This window comes from Eumetopias jubatus, unplaced genomic scaffold, assembly GCF_037043125.1.
Source record: "Eumetopias jubatus isolate StellerSeaLion01/CBP00866 unplaced genomic scaffold, mEumJub1_p1.0 scaffold_2, whole genome shotgun sequence".
NCBI lineage: Eukaryota > Metazoa > Chordata > Mammalia > Carnivora > Otariidae > Eumetopias > Eumetopias jubatus.
This window is the reverse complement of record NW_028274808.1, coordinates 45,610,249-45,631,260: the sequence shown is the minus strand read 5'-3', so window position 1 is coordinate 45,631,260 and position 21,012 is coordinate 45,610,249.

Below are 21,012 nucleotides of genomic sequence, written 5' to 3'. Positions count from 1 at the left end.
AACTGGCCTAACTCGTATACAAGTCCTAATCTAAAGTTTATGGTAAAGAACTATTTTCCCTGACCGTGGAAAAGGAGAAGTGGAAGCAGAGACTACAAAGGATGGAATCTGGGGGACTGGCTAGGTAGGAAAACAGAGCGGAAACTCAGGAGGAGTTTGTGGGAAAACAACCTGATTTCGTAGGTTTTCCCCCCTGGCTAGATCTTAGAATCTCGGAAGGGATGCTGGAGACCAGTGGGAACAAGATTTGATACAAGAATCAGCTCTGCAACTTAGGCTCTGAAACTTTTTATTAAAATTCAACTTTTTAGATATAAATTTTAGACATTTTTAAATTATAATAAAAGAAACACTCAACGAGTCTTTTACCGAATTTTAATAACGTTAAAAGGCTGGAGATCATTCTGTGCTGACAGAATACTATATTTCTTTGGATAGAAATTGGAAACATTCATTTAGTCATGAAATAGTCATTAAGGGCCTTCTATATGCCAGGTAGTCTTCTAGTTTCGGGGAACGTCACTGGACAAAACAGATTTTTTAAATTTTTTTTCTTTCCTTAATATTTAAATGTATATTTTTGCAAATATGCCATGAATTTAAAGGGTTGCAGCTTTGCACGCGTCTGTTAGAAATTCACAGGTGAAATGGTTCAGGTGGTAATGCTACTAAACCAGCTGTGCTTCAGAACCAAACAACTGGCAAGGCTTAGTTCCATTTGCTCAGGGACTTTCCTGCCCACCATAGTGGACATAATCAGGTGCACAATACAAATAACCTTATTTCCAAGATGCCGTTCTCCGTTCATACACTGCTGATTCCTGAATCTCCACCTAGATCCTTAAGTTCAAGATCCATGCACCCTACTCTTTACCAGACAGCTCCACTTGGGTGTCCCACCACCATGTTAGATTTAACCTGCCCAAACTCAGCACCTTCTTCCCGGAGCACATTTTCTTCTGGGCTTACCACATCAGTAAACTGCACCATTATTCACTCATTGTCTCAGTGCTGAAAATAAAGTCATCCCGTGTCACCATGTCCTGTAGATCCTGCTCCTTTAAGCTCTTTTGAATGGGTCTTCTTCCCCTTCTTTGGCCATGCCAAAATCCTAATAAAGTGCCTCCTGACTTGTCTTCCTTCTTGCCTTCCCTCTCCAATCTATTCTTCAGCTGAATCCACACGAGGTTTGTAAAAAGCAAATCTGATTGTGTCTTCCCCTGTGGTTATAACACTTCAGTGGCTCCTTACTGCCCTCAGGACAAATGTTTTATTTGCCTTACAGTGTTTCATGCTCATCATCCTTTCTCATCAAACCATACTCACTACCTTCAGCTTCATCATCCTCTCTCTCCAAGATGTGCTCACTACTTGAAGTTTTCTCTTAATACCCCAGGGGCTTACTTATGGGGCCTTTATATATGCTGTTTTTTTGTCTTAGAATGTGCATATCCCACTTATCATTACTGCGTCCTTCAGATTTCAAGGTAAGCTTCTTCTGAGACATAATTCCCTGACCTATCAAAACTAGATAAAATGTGCTTTCCGTGTGTGTGTGTGTGTGTGTGTGTGTGTGTGTGTAAGTAACAATCACTAATTGCCCGCATCACATTGAAAATATGCCGTTTCTCCCACCAGACCAGAAATTACTTGAAGGCAAGGACCATGCATATCTTGTTCACTCCTGAATCCCTAGCACCTAGCTGATGATTTTAGTATAAAAGTCATTGATTGATTTGTTGATTGAGTGAATTAATGCATTCTAGATGTTTAAAGTTGTTAATTTGAGTTGACTGATACCGAGTTCATGGATTAATCCCATATGAGCTTTTCAGCATTGAAATCTTTATATAAAAGGCAAGCTAAACAAACTTCTACTCACTTACATATTTGTAAATATTACCTCTCTCTAAGCTTTCAGAGCATGCCTTATCGTGAAACTGGTATCTTAAAGGACTTAATTACTGCTAATATTTGTGTCCCCCAAATTTATTTCATTTGAGGGATGTTTGCAGATTAATCATAACAACTAAGAGTAACCTGAACCAAGTCTTTCTTAAAGAAACAGAAGGAATATTTTTCTTAGGCTTCTAAAGGGAAAGACTTAAATATTTAGATGTCAGATAATATAGAGCTAAATATGTTCACTTTTTGGTCAAATGGTACACTGTGCTATATGGTTTCTATATCCTGAGAAAAGAATTCATTCCAGTCAATCTCCAGAAAATATCATATGTAAACATTTTTAATTACATTCAAGAAAATACTTATTCTCTGAATGTCTTGATACCTACTAATATGATCTATTATTATTTATTATATATAATATCTTCAGCTAGTCTTCCTAAAGATATAGAAACAGTTCCATAAAATAGTCCCTTGCTAACCTTTAATAAATGTCAACCTTAGGGAACTTGGATAAAGACATGTGATCCAAATGTGCAATAGTAGGAGAAGAATAGAGTGATGATAAATAATTTTAATTCACTCTTTGGTGGGGGAGGTTACTCTCTATCTCACTCCATCTAACATAAAATATTCTAGATGTGTCAAAGATTAAACTTTAAAAGAAAACCAGAAAAAGATAAAGGGAGAGAGAACTAAAAAAGGAAAAAAACAAAAACCTGCTAAGTGAATATATATATTCTCACTGGTTTTTTTTTTAGATTTGATGACATAAAATAACATGGTTTACTTACATGTTTAAAACTTTTAAAAATTTTAGAAGATCAAAAAATATGAACAAGGAATGAAAAGTCAACATCTTGAAAAAATATTTGTAACATGTATAATGGACAAAAGATTAATATCAAGATATCAACATTTAACAAACCTTAGCGATCAATAGGAAACACTTTGAAAAACCAAAACTAGACAAAATCATAGAAAGAATTCTTCGTCTTGTCTTAAATCCACTCTAAAAATGTTTTTGCTCCCAAATCAACACTGAAGCAAGCTAACTATTCATGGCTTTTAATTCTACCATAGTCCCACAGGGAAAATAGAAGCCACCCTAGGTATTTCAAACTGAGAGCATTTAATACGGGAAATTGGTTGCACAGTGATAGAAGAGCTGAAAAGCCAAAGGAGGGATGGTGTCACAATCTGGACATTTAACCACAGTCAGAAGTTATACTACTTTGAGGACTGGAGGGATCCAGGGCAGAGATAGTATTGTCAGAACCCATAAGCCAAGGCTGTCTGGGGAAGCTGGAACCACAAGAGGACTGTCTAGTGGTAGTTCAGACCACAGCGATAGAGAAGACATTCTCTCCCTCCTACTGCACTTATTTCAAGTCCTCAGGTGTGTTGTGATCTCTCTTCTCTGGACTAATTTCTGTGCTAAAGAACTCTTCCACTCTTCGATTAATTCTGGCTAACTCCTAATTAGTATCCAGGAGTCTGCTCAAACTTCACTCTCTCCAAGGTATCTTCCCTGTTTCTGTAGCCTAAATAAACTCTCTCTATAAATACTCCACATTAATCCTCTATTACAACACTCATCCAATTTTACTGTAATTATAATGGAATTGTCTGCCTTCATGGATAGACTATAAAAAGCTCCATAAGAACACCAACTTAGGGACTGTGATTTGTCTTGATCCCTGCTGTATGCTTAGTGCATAAAACAATCTGTCACACAGCATGGGCATTAACAAGTAATGGTTGGATGGATGAACTTCAAATAAGAGAGATTTGATATATCCTCAATTTTCCTTTGAAAACCCAGCCTTCCCTTCAATCCATACAGATCAGGTAGATCTGGCTCCAATATCTCTACTCTCTACCGTTGAAGGAGTAAGTACATGTTTCTGGTATGGCCAATAAAGTCCATTCATCAATTCCATGACTAATGTAGGAATAGTCAAATAATCACATTGGTCAAATAGACTCAATCTTGGGACTTTTTCTGAGTTCACACTTAAGATACATTCCTCTTCCGCTAAGACTGCTGAGGTCAGTGATGCAAGCCTGGAGCCTCTGGTAACCATTTTGTCATCAAGAAGGTAGAATCTGTACCAAATAGGAAATTGAGTTTTAAGCTGGAGTGAGAAAAGTGGATGACTGAGTTCTAATAGTGACATCCTTTGAGCCTATGAATCCATTTATGCTTAAAGCCAAATACACACCGAATTTTTCGGTATGTGATCCAACAAAATCTTCTCTGGGTTAAGCCTATTTGGTTTCTGTCACTCAGAACTGAAGAGCCCTCACTGATTTCTTTATCAAGCACCACTAATATCTCTGACCCTCTTTTCATGTATCCTGATTTTATTCCTTAACCTTTATTACTTAGACCAAAGCTTTGTCTCATCTCTATCACTTAGGTGGCATGATCAAGGAACTTATTTCTTCAATATTTACTGGCATCTACAGGCACCATAATAGGCTCTGGTGATGCACAGGGACTGTGAAATACACAGACTCTAGCACTCCAGGTGTTGCTGACGAGGGCAGAGTTTTTCCAACTTGCAGGGCATAAGCAGCACCTGGAGTGCTAGCTAAAAATGGTATTTTACCTTCTCCATTCCCAGAGATTCTGATAGAGTACTTCTAGAGGTAGGGTTCCAAAATCTGATTTTTTAAAATAAAAATCCCAAATGATCCAGGATGTCTTAAGATTATACTTAATGAAATTTGTGAGGGAAAACTAAACACTAAATACTAATTGCAATGAAATCACAAGTGTTATGGGAGTCTATTCTGGGAGGGAGCTTACACCAGCCTGGAGAACCACAAACCTCTCTCTGAGGAAAGGACATTTAAACTGGGGCAGAGCAGGCCTAGGAAGAAAGCTCAGCAGCAAGATATGGGGAGAGTGAATGGACAGAGGGCGGGCGAGCATGTGTAAAGCCACTGAGCAAGAGTGATGAGGGCGCATCGATACAGTTACACTGTCTTATCCTTCAGTCTCAAACACATCACTCCTTTCCTACCTCTTGACCTTTCCATTTACAGTTTCCTCTGCCAGGAATACATCTCTTCTAGCTCTTCAGGTGATGGCATCATTTTCATCCTTCGTCTTCTAGAGGCTGCGGCAGACTCCATCATTCCCACCTATAGCTCCCCACCATTGCCCCACCCCTTCCCACCTTGCTGGCCTGACTCCCAACTGCTTACACCTACATTTCTTTACCTGAGGTCTTGTTCTCTAGCCACATGTGCAATAGGTGGGAAATGCCAAGGAATGCCCTCCTTAATGCCCCCCACCCCTAGCAATTCCCAACCAACAACTGACTGTGTTTTATAAATACCAGAGCTCCTGCTTCCCTCAGATGAAATAACTCAGAGGCCATGTTCAACATCACTTCCAAGAGTTCCCCAGGAGGATTCACCTGCAGTTGCCCAAGTGACAGTGTGGTTGATAAAGCACCCTTGATCTGCTCTTTCCCCTCCTTGTCTCATTTACCCACCACTCTTCCCATGATTCCTGGGATTCCCTTCCAAATAAATTGCTGTGCTGGAATCCTTACCCCGGAGTATGTTTCCAGAGTAACCAAACTGAGAGAGGGGCCTTTCATGGCCAGTCTCTCTACGGAGGACACTCCAGTTACTCAAGTTTATTACCTACTTTATTTCCTTCAGAAAACTTATCACAATCCTTAAAAGTCAGGTTTATTTATTGTTTACTTCTTTTCTATTTATTTTTCTGGGGCTTTGTCTATCTTCTTATCTATTGTGCCCCTTACCTGCTAGCCTGGTGTCTGGCAGATAATAGGCACTCAATAAATAGTTGTTAAATGAATAAAATGAGTGAGCCAGGATTACTACATCTTCTCTGTCATGCCACAATTGTGTAGTGACTATATTTTTTTATTAAAAGAAAGGGTAGATGGTCATAATGAGGATTTTTATGCTGCTTCCAGCAATATAAGGCAATGAGAACACTGACATATTCTGGAATGTTCTGATAGTAGGAAGGAAATAAGTGACAGAAAGAGGATGCAATCCAAGTTTTCTAATCCAAGTCTAGTGGGATTGTTAATGCACTTTACCAGTGTTAGTTCTGTGGAGTATAGGTCCAAGTTTCCTTTTCAGGTGCTGAGATGAGTCTGCATCAAAACATTCACAGCTCTTGCTGGCCTCGCTTTCCTTGTGCCAAAAATTATGTGATTGTTAAATGGCTGCCCAAGGTCAGAGGTGCAGCTGTGTCCAAAAAAACAAGCATTCATTATATAAGACTAACTGGCCTGGATGACAAATGAACCCTTGACCATGACCTTGTTAACAATATCCTCCAAACAGGCTACAGCCAGAATCTACAATCTTGATTTTTTTACTTCCTTCTTCTATTTTGCTTAAACACACTTTGTGGTGACAGCCTAAAAAGCCCTTCCCAGAATATTTTGTCCCTCTTTTAGTTGTGAAGTTTATTTCTTTTCACAAATTCATATATTCCTTGTTTCCAGGACTCACAATCCACCCTAATAGGTCTGTGTTTCTCATCTCTACTGAAATGCTCCCCCCGCAAAGTCACCCATTCATTCCAAATTAAAGTGTCTTTCCACATTGAATTGCCTGGCTTCCCCTGCTTTCCTTATATTTTTCTTTTTCTATTACACTACCAAGGTGAGCACATTGTAAGCCCTCAGTAAGTACCTGCAGCCTGCATCTCAGGGTGCCCCTGCCTCTAAGGCGACTTCTCTTTCTCCTTCACTTTCCCCAACCTTACTGAAACATTTCCCAAGGTCGTGCCCTTGGTCAGAACCTTTAAAGCTCAAGGTGTGACCAAAGAACCACCCACATAACATGTGCTGAATGAAGCGCATTGATAGGAGATGTGGATGAAATGATTGATGAGCTAATAGAGAGCCTAAAATACTAGGCCAATAAATATGGTCTTGATTGTATAAGAAAGAGAGACCACTGATGCTTCTTCATGTATATAATACGGTACTGAATGGATAGGGTTTTTTTTTTTTTTACATTTTATTTATTTATTTGAGAGAGAATGAGCAGTGCGAAGAGGCAGAGGGAGAGAGAGAAGCAGACTCCCTGCTGAGCAGGAAGCTCGATGCGGGGCTCAATCCCGGGACCTGGAGATCATGACCTGAGCCAAAGGCAGACACTTAATCAACTGAGCCACCCAGGTGTCCCCGAATGTAATAGGGGTTTAAAACAGATACAAACCTACATTTCATACCCTAGGCACACAGACACCTTGCCAACATTTCCAAGTTGGAAATCTTATTATAGTTTTTTTAACTTTTTGAATCAAACTCTCATTATCAATGTGGAAAAGAATGTGGAACAGAAACTCTAAATCATATAGGTAGGGAAAATAAAAATCTATGTTCTTTTTTTTAAGATTTTTTATTTATTCATTTGAGAGAGAGAAAGAGACAGAGAGAGCACAGATTGAGAGGCAGAGGGAGAGGGAGAAGCAGACTCCCCGCTGAGCTGGGAGCCCGGAGGTGGGGCTGGATCACAAGACTTGGAGATCATGACCTCAGCTGAAGGCAGACGCTTAACCATCTAAGCCACCCAGATGCCCCTCTAGGTTCTTTTCTTAAGTAGACTTGATTTATAATTATATCAATTTCTTTTAATCATTGGCATAATATGTGATAGATATCAAAGGCTCTTTCCAAACCACCCAATGTTTTGCAACTCTGGATGAAATGATTATTTATCTCCATTAGGTAAGATCTTTTCACCTAGTAAAGATCTAGGTAGAGTTAAGAGCACAAATTCCAAAGTTAAGCAGATTTAGTCTCTGGCCTAAAACTGCCACATCCTACATATGGAATATTGCACAAGCCATTTAATATCACAAAGGCTCACTATACACATAAGAAGAGGAATTGAGATTCTGTCATTTTTTTTACAGTTTTATTGAGATATATTTCATATACTGTAAAATTTACCTAGTTAAAGTGTACAGTTGAGTGATTTTTACTATACTGACAGAATTATGCAACCATAACCACATTCTTATTCTGGAACTTTTTCAACAGTCCAAAAAGAAACCTCATACACATTAATATTCATACCCTATTCCTACTCCCAACCCTAGTTCAGCCCTAGGCAACCATGAATCTACTTGCTGTCTCTATGTATTTGCCTGTTCTAGACATTTTACATCAACGAAATCATACAATAAGTGATCTTTTGTAATTGTCTTCTTTCACTTAGCAAGATGCTTTCAAGGTTCATCATGTTGTAACATGTATCAATATTTTATTCTTTATTATTTCTGAAAAAAACTCAATTATACAAATACACATATTTTGTTTATCCATTCATCTGTGGATGGATATTTAGGCATTTCTCCTTTTTGGTTATCTAGAATAAATTTGCTGTGAATATTCACATATAAGTTTTTATGGACATATGCTTTCATTCCTTTTGAATGTACATGTAGGAGTAGAATTGCTGGATCACATAAAAACCCTATGTTTAGCATTTTGGAGAACTGTAAAGTTGTTTTCCAAAGTGGCTTCACTATTTTACATTCCCACCAGCAGTGTGTGAGATTCTGATTTCTCCACACTCTTACCAACACATTATTTTCCATCTTTTTTAAAATTTTATTTTGGCAATCATTATAGGTGTGAAATGATATCTCATTGTGATTTGGTTTACATTTCCCTAACAGTTAAGGGTGTGAGTATCTTTGACAATTTACAAAACTTCTTTGGAGAAGTGTTTATTTAAATCCTTTGCCCGTTTTTTAATTTGGTGATGTGTTCTTATTGTTGAGTTATGAGTTCTTTATGTATTTGGATACAAGTTCCTTACCAGATATATGATTTATAAATAGTTTCTCCCATCTTGTGTATTATCTCTTCACCTTCTTAATAGTGTCTGAATCCCAAAAATTTCAATTTTGATAAAGTCAAATTTATAATTTGTTTTGTGTATGCCTTCGGTATCATATCTATGAAACCACTGTCTAACAGAAAGTCACAAAGACTTATGCCTGGTTTTTCTTCTAGTAGTTTTATAGTCTTAGCTCCTACATTTACATTTATGATACACTTTGAGAAATATCTGTGAATACAATGTGACATAGGGAACCAAATTCGTTCTTTTGTATGTGGATATCCAGTTGTCTAAGCACCATTTGTTGAAAAGAGTATTCTGCCTCTCAATTTCTTGACACCATTGTCAGAAAACAAATTTTCCATAAGTGTAAGGGCTTATTTCTGGACTCTCAATACTATACCATGGATGAATATACATCTTTATGCTAGTACCACACTGTCTTGATTACTCTAAGTTTTTGTAGTAGGTTTTGTAGTAGCAAAGCATGAGTTCTCTAACTTTGTTCTTTTTCAAGATTGCTTTGACTATTCTGGGTCCCTTGCATTTCCATATGAATTTTAGGGTCAGCTTGTCAACTTCTGCAAAAAATAAAAGAAAAACAAGAGAAAAAAAAACTGGGATTTTGACAAGATTTTGTCGAATCTATACATCAGTTTGGGGAGTATTGCTGTCCTAACGATGTTAAATCTTTAAGTACATGAACACCGATGTCTACATTAACTTAGATCTTCCTTAGTTATTACAATGTTTGTAGTTTTCAGGGTACAAGTCTTGAACTTTTTTATTAAATTTATTGCTAGATATTTTCTTTTGATCTTATGCTCCTGTAAATGGGATTATTTTTTAATTTTGTTTTTTAAATTGTTTTTCATCAGTATGTAAAAACACAATTTTTGTATAATGATCATGTATCTTGACACATTGCTGAAATAGTTTATTGGTTCAAATATTTTATTGGATTTCTTATGAATTTCTATATATATACAGAATCATTTGCCAATGCAAATCATTGTACTTTCTTTCCAAACTGGATGCTTTTTATTTCTTTTTCTTGCCTTATTGCCTTACTCAAAACATCCAGCACATGGTTTAATAGAAATGGCAAGAGCAACATCTTATCTTGTCTCTCTCTTTTTTAAATTACTATTATTATTGAAGAATAAGTGACATACAATATTTAATTCATTTTGGGTGTGCAAAATAGTGATTCAATATTTATGTACATTACAAAATGGTGAACACAATAAGTCTAGTTATCATCTATTATTATACAAAATTGTTACAATATTATTAACTATTTTCCCCATGTGGTACATTGCATCCCCATATCTTATTTCGTGACTGGAAGACTGAACCTCTTAATCCTATTTTGTACATATACCTATTTCATCCACCCACCTATTTCATCCACCCCTCCATTCCCCTTCCCTCTGGCACCATCATCTTGTTCTCTGTATCTATGAGTCTGTTTCTGTTTTGTTTTGCTTTATTCTTACTTTTTTATATTCCACAAGTGGAGTCACATGGTATTTGTCTCTGTCTGACTTATTTCACTTAGCATTATATCCAGTAGGTCCATCCATGCTGTTGCAAATGACAACATTTCATTCTTTTTTATATCTTACTTATATTTTTCTGTGTATACATACTACATCTTCTTTATCCATTCATCTATCAGTGGACATTTAGGTTGCTTCTATATCTTGGCTACATATGCATTTATGTTCTAGGTCCCTTTCAGAGGAAAGTCTGTATGTAGTTGGAGATTTGTTGTGTCTATAGGAGGAGGTGAGCTCAGGATCTTCCTATACCACCATCTTGAACCCTCTCCCTCTAGGCTTTCTTTGTGTCTTGTTCTTGATCTTAGAAGAAAGGTATTCCATTTTTCACCATTAAGTATGTTAGTTGTGGGTCTTTTGTAGAAATCTATGAGGTTGAAGAAGTTCTATTACTGTTTTTTTTTTAAATATTTTATTTGAGGGGGGGAAAGCATGGAGGGAAAGCGAGAGGGAGAAATAGACTCCCCGCTGAGCAGAGAGCCCACCGTGGCGCTCTATCCCAGGACACTGAGATCATGACCTGAACTGAAGGCAGACACTTAACCAGCTGAGCCACCCAGGCATCCCTATTCCTGGCTTTTTGAGTGTTCGGTTTTTTTTTTAATCATGAAAAATTTTTGGATTTTATCAAATTATCCTTCTTCATTTGTTAAGGTGACCTTTGTCCTTTTTTCTATGAATTCAGTTTATTCACTGATTGGTTTCCAAATGTTGAAACTCTCCTGCATTTCTAGGATACATACTACTTGGTCATGGTGTATAATCCTTTCTATATGTTGCTGGATTTGGTTTGTGAGTATTTTGTTTAGGATTTTTGCATTGACATTCGTAATGGATATTGGTATATAGTGTTATTGTGATTTCTTTGTGTGGTTCTAGTAAAACAGTAATACTGGTCTTTGGAATGAGTTGAGAAATATTACCTCCCCTTATTATTCTTATCATTTTCTGGAAATGTTTGCAAATGATTGGTATTAATTCTTCTTTAAATGTCTGGTAAAATTCACAATTTAAGTCATTTGGTGCCTGTTTTTTCTTTGTTGGAAGTGCTTTTAATTACCAATGAACTTTTTTTGTTTTAGGTCTATTCAGATTTTTATTTATCCTTGAGTCAGTTTTCAATAGTTTGTATCATTTTAGAAATTTATCTATTTTAGCTAAATTCTTCAATTTGTTGGCACACAGCTACTTACAACATTTTCTTATAGCCTTTTTTATTTTTGAAAGGTCCGTAGTAATGGCTTCTCTTTCATTCCTGATTTAATAACTTCAATCTTTTCTCTTTTTTTCTTGTTCAGTCAATTTAGAAGTTTGTCAATTTTATTGGCCTTTACAAAGAACCAACTTTAATTTCATTGATTTTCTTTATTGTTTTTCTACCCTCTATCTCACTTATTTCTGCTCTACTATTTATTATTTCTTTCTTTCTGTTTCCTTCGAGTTAGTAGTTTTGTTTTGTTGTTTTACTTAAGATGAATGGTTTAGGGTTTTTTTGAAATATTTCTTCTTTTTAAATATATTTGTTAACAACTACAAATTTTTTCTAAGCACTGTTTAACTGCTCTCCATATGCTTTGGTATTTTGTTTTCATTTGTCTCAAAGTATTCTCTAATATCCATGGCAATTTCTTCTTTAACCTGTTGGTTATTTAGAAGAGTGTTGTTGAATTTCCACATATTTTTAAATTTCCCAAATGTTTTTCTGTTATTTCTACTTTAATTCTATTTAGTTGGAAAACATATTTTCTATGATTTCAAATCTTTTGAGGCTTGTTTTATGATCTAGAGTAGGATCTATTCAAAAGAACATTCTCTGTACACTTGAAAAGAATGTGTATTCTGCCATTATGGGGTGACATTTTCTAGAGACATTTTTTAGATCTAGTTGTTCAAATCTTTGATTCCTATGTTGACCTTGTTGTTCTACTCATTATTGAAAGTGGAGTATTAAAGTCTCTAAATATTACTGTTAAATTTTCTATGTTTCCCTTTAATTCTATCAGTTTTTGCTACTTGGAGGCTTTTGGTGAGGGGAGAGTACACATTTATAATCATTATCATTACATCTTCCTCAAGGATTGCACTCATCGTAAAAATGTTCTTTTTTGTCTCTAATAACATTTTTTGTCTTAAAGTCTATTTTGGAAAAATGAAGGTGGGGGAAATCAGAGGGGGAGATGAACCATGAGAGACTATGGACTCTGACAAACAAACTGAGGGTTCTAGGGGGGAAGGGGTTGGGGGGATGGGTTAGCCTGGTGATGGGTATTAAAGAGGGCACATACTGAATGGAGCACTGGGTGTTATATACAAACAATGAATCATGGAACACTACATCAAAAACTAATGATGTAATGTATGGTGATTAACATAACATAATAAAAAAATTAAAGTCTATTTTGAATGGTATTGGTATAACCATTCCAACTCCTTTTTGAGTGCTGTTTACATGGCATGTCTTTTTCCATCCTTTTACTTCACAACCAATTTCTGTCTTTGAATATAAAGTGTGTTGCTTGTAGACACCAATTGTTGGATCATGTTTTGTTTTTTAAATCCATTCTGCCAGTTTCTGTTAACCCTTCTTGAAGTTCAATGCTTCTTTCTTCTGCCAGCTCAAATATATTGCTCCTATAACATTTGTTATACTCCTATAGTAAATTTTTCTCTTCTGTTTTTGTAGTTTTCAAGTCCAGGATTTCTCTCTGGTTCTATTTTATACTAATTCTTTAATAACATTCACTATTTTATGAGACATTATTGTCATAATTTCCTTTAATTCTTTAGACATAGTTTACTTTAGTTCTTTGACTTTATTTAAAATAGCTCTTTCAAAATCTTTGTCTAGTAAGTCTAACATTCTCAGGGAGTTACTAGAAAAAGACTTAATTTTTTGTTTTAAATTCAACTTTCTAAATAATATACTATAACATCTGTGAAATCAGTTTCCTCCACCCACCCAACCCCAAGTGTTCTTGTTATTCTTGTTTTTCTTGCTGCTGATTATTTGTTTAGCAGCTTTCTGTATCCCCTAAAATGTGTGGCCTCTGAATTCTCTGCTAGCTTTTATTAGGTTACTGTTTTTATTTTTAAATCTGACTTCCTAAAAGTGATACCTGGTTCAGTATAATTTAGTGGTCAGCAAATAATTGGTCTAAAAATTTCATTGCATGCTTTGTCTTTAAAATTTCCATCCTTTGCCAAGAGGATCTGTGGGGGGTGGGGGGAGGCTTAAAGCTTCAGGCAGTTTATGAGACAGTCTTAGCTTTTACTTTCTACTTGTTCAAGACCTCAAGTTTAGCCCAAGGTAAGCAACTGGTGTCTTCTCCTTTCCCAGGTCTTTCTTGGGCATTTGTACATGTGCAGCCTTTTAGATCCCCAGCAATATGTCTGTTTTCTATGGCTCTTCAGCTCTCCAGAATGTCCCTTTAAATTCTTCAACCATTTTCTTGCTTGCCCAACTGAAATCACGGCCTTAGGCTACTGACATTTTGCCAGCAGTTTGCTATTGTGTTGGTAATGTCCTGGGGTAGGCTTCCTCTACACACACACACACACACACACACACACACACACACACACTGAGCTGGGTTCTAGTCAAATCAAATAGCCACTATATTCTGAAAACAGAGATTTCCCACAGTATTTCACATTTGGACAAAATACTGACTGTGCTCTAGGAATGGTACATTTAATAAATCTCAAAAAGCAGTCAGATCTTTCCATTATCTGCAATGCTGCCAGCTTTTGGGTACCACGCAATTGAACTAGGGAGGGAGAAGGTAAGAAAATAGGTCCAAGTTAAAATGTCAGAGACCCCACTGTCTTACTGAGTTACAATAGTTTCGCTTGAATAGATAGTCTTCAGTTTGTTCTATGGCTTGGATTATTGACAAATTTTTGCATTTGATTTTAGTTTATTGATTTTAGTTGTTTTGCCCATAATTGTGTTGTTTTAGAGGAAGAGGAAATTCACAAATATCTTTACTCTGCCATTCCAGAAGTTCAATCTCTAGTTCATTTTTCTGTCAACTGTCAAAAATTTGTTTTATTATATTGTTTAGCCAGTTAAAACAGATATTTTTTCTGTGCTGTTTCTTTCACCCAAAGTGCAGACCTGACACATGCCATACATCATAAAGGACCACTGCAGAAGTGAGTACAGGAAGATCTAGAGAATTGTTCTGAGTATGTATATAAATATGTACCTATATATACAGGTAGGTAAGTAGAGAGGTATGTTTCTCTCCCTTTGTTCTAAAAATGATTTAAAAGAATAAAGGCCAGGGGTGTCTGGGTGGCAATAGTCAGTTAAGTGACCAATTCTTGATTTCAGCTCAGGTCATGATCTCAGGGTTCTAAGATCAAGCCCCACATCAGACTCCATGCTTCGCATGGAGTCTGCTTGAGATTCTCTATCCCTCTCCCTCTGCCCCTCCCAGTCATGCTCTCTCTCTCTCTTTCTCTCTCAAATAAATAAATAAATCTTTTTTAAAAAAATAATAAAATAAAATAAAAGAATAAAGGCCATTTTGCCATGAGGGCTTCCATTGACAAGATTGGATGGGATAATTTGGCAGCTGATAGGAAACCTAGGCCAAAATGTTAAGTGACTTTTCAAAGACAGAAAACTTATGAAGATAATCATAAAGTAACTTTATTTTTATATCCCACTATCCTTTTAATGGTATCCAGTAATGTTAGGGTTTTTTTCTGCCATTGGAAGAAAATTCAGTTAGCTCCTCTCAATACTTTATGGTAATAAAAAAGGCTTATCATCAGTTTGAATCACAAACACTCTCTCAATTTGGTAATTAAAATTATCCACCGTAATTACCCACACTGATCAAAAGCAAGACCTATCCCCACACTCTTCCTAAGCTAAGCCTTACTGAAGAAAAGGCATCTGCCTGTAATAATGAGACTGCAGGTAACTTTTCTCTTTCTCCCTCATTTTTATCCCTTACACACTAACTGCTAATTCTGACCCCCCTCTACTGAGGTTAGGGGGAAAAAGAGAAAAGAAGTAAAGTGAACAAAAGCAATTTTACTTGACTTGCACCATCATAAGCTACCTCTGGCCAGCAGATAATTAAATCTGAATCTTTTTCCTGTGAGACTTCATGTTCATTTGGGGTTTTTTTTGTGATACCTTCATCCAATGATTATACTCAATTACTAGCTACTCCTAGGACCTATTGCTAAGGACTTCAGATTTTAAAGAAAGCTCCCTGAGAGGCCACCTTCACTTCTATAGCTGCATCATCTCAAATATCCCCATTTGCCTAAATTTGCAAGCCAGCTATTATGGATAGACAGCTTATATTACTAACTTTCATTGCTAATTAGGTATTCAGGCATCATTCCTTGAGTTCTGAATCAGACCATAACCTTCTTACAGTCATAAATGATGTCACATGGTTTTATACCCTTGAATCATCTTTACTGTTATCAACTTTTGAGTAAATATGAAATTCTAGTTGCTGTAATGATTAATTAATAGTAGCTAATATTTACTGAGCACTTACTAGGTATTGCTTAAGCATACATTTATTTACTTGACGTATATGGATAACTTTATATACATTATTATATATAATCACCTTACATGGCAAATAAAGCAAACCCATGTAGTAGGTAATATCTTCATGTTTTATATATGGAGGATGAGGCCCAGGAAGATTAGGCAATTTATTTAAAGACATATAGCTAGTAGGTGGCAGAACCATGGTTTTAGCTCCAAGAGTCCAGCTCCCAAACCAACACATCCACACCCATTGGTATTTGATCTCCTGAATACCCTAGTGACTCTGACACTAATTTCTTATGTGGTCTTAAACAAATCATCACATCTTTTTTATCTTCAACTTTTCTGTCCATAAAAGGAGGAAGACAGCCCACACTCCTGCTCTGTCATCCTGTGGTTCAATGAAGACACCTCCAATAGTATCCTATCTACAAAACTCTGTTCACTCCAACTGTCACACTAATTGGCTTGAACAGCAATAATAAGAACAGTCCCTCTACCCCATCACCTCACCTCATCTTCACAGTGTTTCTAGGTGACAACTGAGTATCCAGGAATAGAGCCTCAAACACAGGTGCCACCACAGGTGCAAAAGTAACAACAACAACAAAGACAAAAACCCTGCATTCTGAATCTTAAGAACGTCTACATTTTAGTGTTTCCTTGACCTTGAGATACTTGAATTCTGCACATGAACTTATCTGGCATCCTAAACTGAACAGCAGGACCAGAATAAATAAGAAATTTAAGATATCTTTACTCCCTCTCGCTTCGTGCAGGACAAATTTTCATAATAGCTATATCTGTTCTACCCTTCCCCCACCATTCCTTCTGCTCTCTCTCCCTTCGTTTTCTAAGTCTCCCCTCTCTTGATAAGTGAGCAGGTTTGCATTACCCTTTAAAACATACATCCTATTGTGCTGGTCTGAACTTGACATGAAAACTCTTGTTTGGGAGCTGTCTGAAGAGAACAAATGGAGGCATTGTCAATAAATAATAAAAGCCCAGCACATGCAGGTTTGATTTTTATGTGAAGTGTCCAGACTACAAGTGTGACATAAAAATTTCTCAACTGTGGCAATGCAGGCTTACTTCTCTAGAAAACATAATTTAATCTCATCAAATTATCACTTGACAATAGGTTATAAATCAACTATGGAAAAGCAGGTCAGACAACTTGGATCTGTCGCCATCTTCAAAGTCAGTATTTAACCTAGAAATGGCATGCTGTATGTAATCAGCTCTGTAGTTCACCATCAATAGCCGATCCATGAATGGCACTTATTCATTTGTTCAGTATCTTGAAACCATCTCAACAGTTCTAGCATGAATACCCATAACAAGTAGATACACAACAAGGCTAATAAACACAGCTGGTGGAGATTTAGGGATAACAAGTACAATGTCATATGTCCGTGTGGGACAAAGAGATTTACTCAGCTCCAGGGATCCAGACCATATCTTGATCATCTATGACTGTATTATTAGCACTGAAGGTCAGGGGCCTTCACAATCTATGGAGAGAAAATAGTACTGGATTTGCATGATGTGGTAGGCAAGACAAGGTTGAGTTTGCAGTCAACTCTCAGTGATTCATTACTACTAGAGAATGCTGTGCTTATCACAAAATCAGTTCAATTTGGCTTTGGGTTATGTCATTTGGAAAATGGATAAAGCAAATCTACCTAACATGTCTACAATTATGCAATTAGTCAATGATGACCCTGAATCCAGAACCCAGGTCTTCTGACTTCCATTAAGATGATCTTGTGTATTTTTATCAGATTATTTAACAAAAAGAGGAGGAAGATACAGACCCAGGGTTCTTAGGAGAGTTTGATCCTGAAGACAATACTAGAGAACAAGAAGATTGGCTAGTATGTTCCCTACAAAAATAATAAAGCATGTCTGTTAATGATTTTATTTACTGAGCTATTATTATTATTTAATATCAGTTTATTTCTTAAAATTCTGTAAGTCAGTGCTATATATGCCATTCTTGTTTATTTTCTCCAAAATAACTTTAATCTAAATGTGGAATTCTGTCACAAAGGTTTAAATAACCAACTCTTTAACTGTGCCTCTTACAATGACCTCCTTTGAAAAAGCAGATATGGGGTGCCTGGGTGGCTCAGTCATTAAGCATCTACCCTTGGCTCAGGTCCTGATACCAGGGTCTTGGGATCGAGCCCCATGTCGGGGTCCTTGCTCAGCGGGAAGCCTGTTTCTCCCTCTCCCACTCCCCCTATTTGTGTTCCCTCTCTCACTGTCTCTCTCTCTCTCTGTGTCAAATAAATAAATAAAATCTTTAAAAAAAAGGAAAAGCAGATATAGCTGACTTGATGTGGCTAAGTTGATGTGGCTTGTAATCTAAAGTACTCCATTGAAGAAGAAAACTTTTTCACCATGTTTTCCTTCTAGAAATTTCTATACTCATGAGAATAAAGGCCAGAATAATTAGATCACATTCAATAGTAATGCATAAATTAGAAACTCAGCTGAGTGAGAACAACAACAAAAAGACTGCTGATATTCGATCCTAAGTATTATGAAATAATTTTCCCACCTCTTCCTACTTAACGAATCTCTTCCTCACTTATCTACAGGCTTTTCAATCTCTGACAAGTGCTGCTGTGGAAGAGAAAAAAGAAAAAAAAACTGACCAATTCTTAAAGTTTGGTAGCTTATTAACACCAACAAATTTCACACCTGGCATTATTATTATCTCACATAAGTATTAAAGTTCAGCTTTGGAATTTATTACTCAGTAGCTCAAAAATGTTACTATGGGGCTACCGGTTCTTCCCAACTTCCAGCATTACATCCTTGATCTGTTTCCTCTCAGCCTTGTTCTTGTTCCTCATCATCACAAGATGGTTGCTCCATGCATCACAGAAGTCACCAAAATATTGGGGGATGGAAGATAAAGGAAGAGTTTCTTTAGTGTGAATATTTACCAATGAGAAAATCTTGCCAAAAATCCTCCAAAGGCTCCCCTCATGTCTCATTAGCCAAAATTATATTTAATGTTGATGCTTAAATCATTCACTGTCAAGGACAATGAAATTATCAATGATTGGTTAAAACTAACCAAGATCCATCCCCTCCCTGGTGGGATAAAGTCAAGCTTGCAACCCTGCCTGCAAAAACCAACAGTATCTGCTTGTTTGATGGAGGCAGGATAAAAATTTCATACATAGCAAGACAAGATGGAAATCCATGAGGTTAGAAACGATGGAAAATGAATATTATTTGAATGGAGTAGGAGCTACGATAGCAAAGCATGGAATAATTAAAGAGAGCAGCTGCAGCAGCTTTTTTTTTTTAAGATTTTATTTATTTATTTATTTGACAGAGAGAGAGAGCACAAGCAGGGTGAGCAGCAGCAGGGGGAGAGGGAAAAGCGGACTCGCCGCTGAGCAGGGAGCCCGACGCCGGGCTCAATCCCAAGACCCTGGGATCATGACCTGAGCCGAAGGTAGATGCTTAACCAACTGAGCCACCCAGATGCCTCAGCTGCAGCATTTTTTATGTTTCATAAAGAACACAGATATGGCATAACCTGAGAGCAAATACTATTGGGAATTTATTGGTCAGGGAAAGTTTCTGTGTAACTGTATTTAAAATAAATTAACAACCTGTCCTGTCATGAACCATCACCATCCCTCCCCATAAAAAAGACTCAAACTAGATTTGCCACATGTCAACTTCTAAGAATATTAAGCTACTTAAGTGCCAAATGTTTATTATTACGTTATGATCTCACATTGAAAATGGTGTTAAACAGCACTTAAAAATATTTTGGGGTGGGGCACAGAGAGAGAGGGAGAATCTCAAGCAGGCTCCACGTCCAGTGTGGAGCCCAACACGGGACTTGATCGCATGACCCTGAGATCGTGACCTGAGCCAAAACCAAGAGTCAGACGCTTAACCAACTAAGCCACCCAGGCAGCACTAAAATGCATTTTTTTAAATAAAATTAATGTTCGCTGGAGTGATAACCAACTGCTACAGAGGCTCCAAATCATGGATTGGACATTTAACTTGGAGTGTAAGGAAAGAAACAAAAAGAAGAAAGGAAATAAAAACATTAAAAAAATAAAAAAGTTAAGACATTCAGAAAGATATTTGTGAACATATCAACAATAGCCTTTTAGGCACAGGCCTGTGGACATCCAGTGCAGGCTCTCTGCAAAATGAATTGTTAAACAGAGGGTGTTTGATAGACTGTGATGGTTAAAAAAACTTTAGCTTTAGAGTCAGACAAACGTAGGTTTAATTCCTGGCTTTATTGATCACTAACTTAGACCTAAACTTTGTGATAACCAGCATACTCCTGTAGCATAAGGACAATAATACAGGAATCTTGGATGATCGGAAATGACCTAGAGACAATGCCCCGCCCAGTGCTGAGCGTAACAGTCCACAAGGATAGCGGTAATGGAGACCACAGCAGTGTTGGTGATGGTAGCGCTTTGTGACAACAGCTGTGTACTGCCAGAGGTGGTGGTAGGGGCCGGAAGTGTCACGGTGCCATGTTAGCAGTCATACAAAAAATATGTTTACATATCACCAACTCTAGAGAAGTAATATACTACTGACTGAAAAATAGTCCCTATCTATCAATGAGAATGATCATTTTAATAACATGTTCTTGAGAAGTGCCATGAAATAGTGAAGGAAGAGTGGAATACCTGCACAGTCACTCAGATGACCCCATCAGAGAGGGGCAGACCACCCCCACATCTGGTTTCAGGCAACAACTATGAATGATGTCACTTAGAAGGTCACTGAAGTATTAAGGTGTGAGAAGCAGTACAAGTTGTGACATGAGAGAAGAATTAGAGATACGTTTAAAAGAGAGGTAAATCTCACTAACACGTAGTAAAGCAGGGGAGCTGAGGGAAGAGAAAATGAAACTGAGAATTTTCTGTCCTCCCTTTTTGAGCAAATTTTTCTCAAGACTAAAAGGGATAGTCTCTGCTAGACTCATTATTACCTTCTCCATCACTTAAATTCTATGCCTCTTATTTTTCTCACTTCAGTAACTCATTAACAGTTATTAGACACAAGTTTTATGAAAGTAAAGCTGCTTTTGGAAAGCTGTGTAACAAACGACCGTTACCTAAAGGAGTGGGATGGACTAGCATAAAGGGA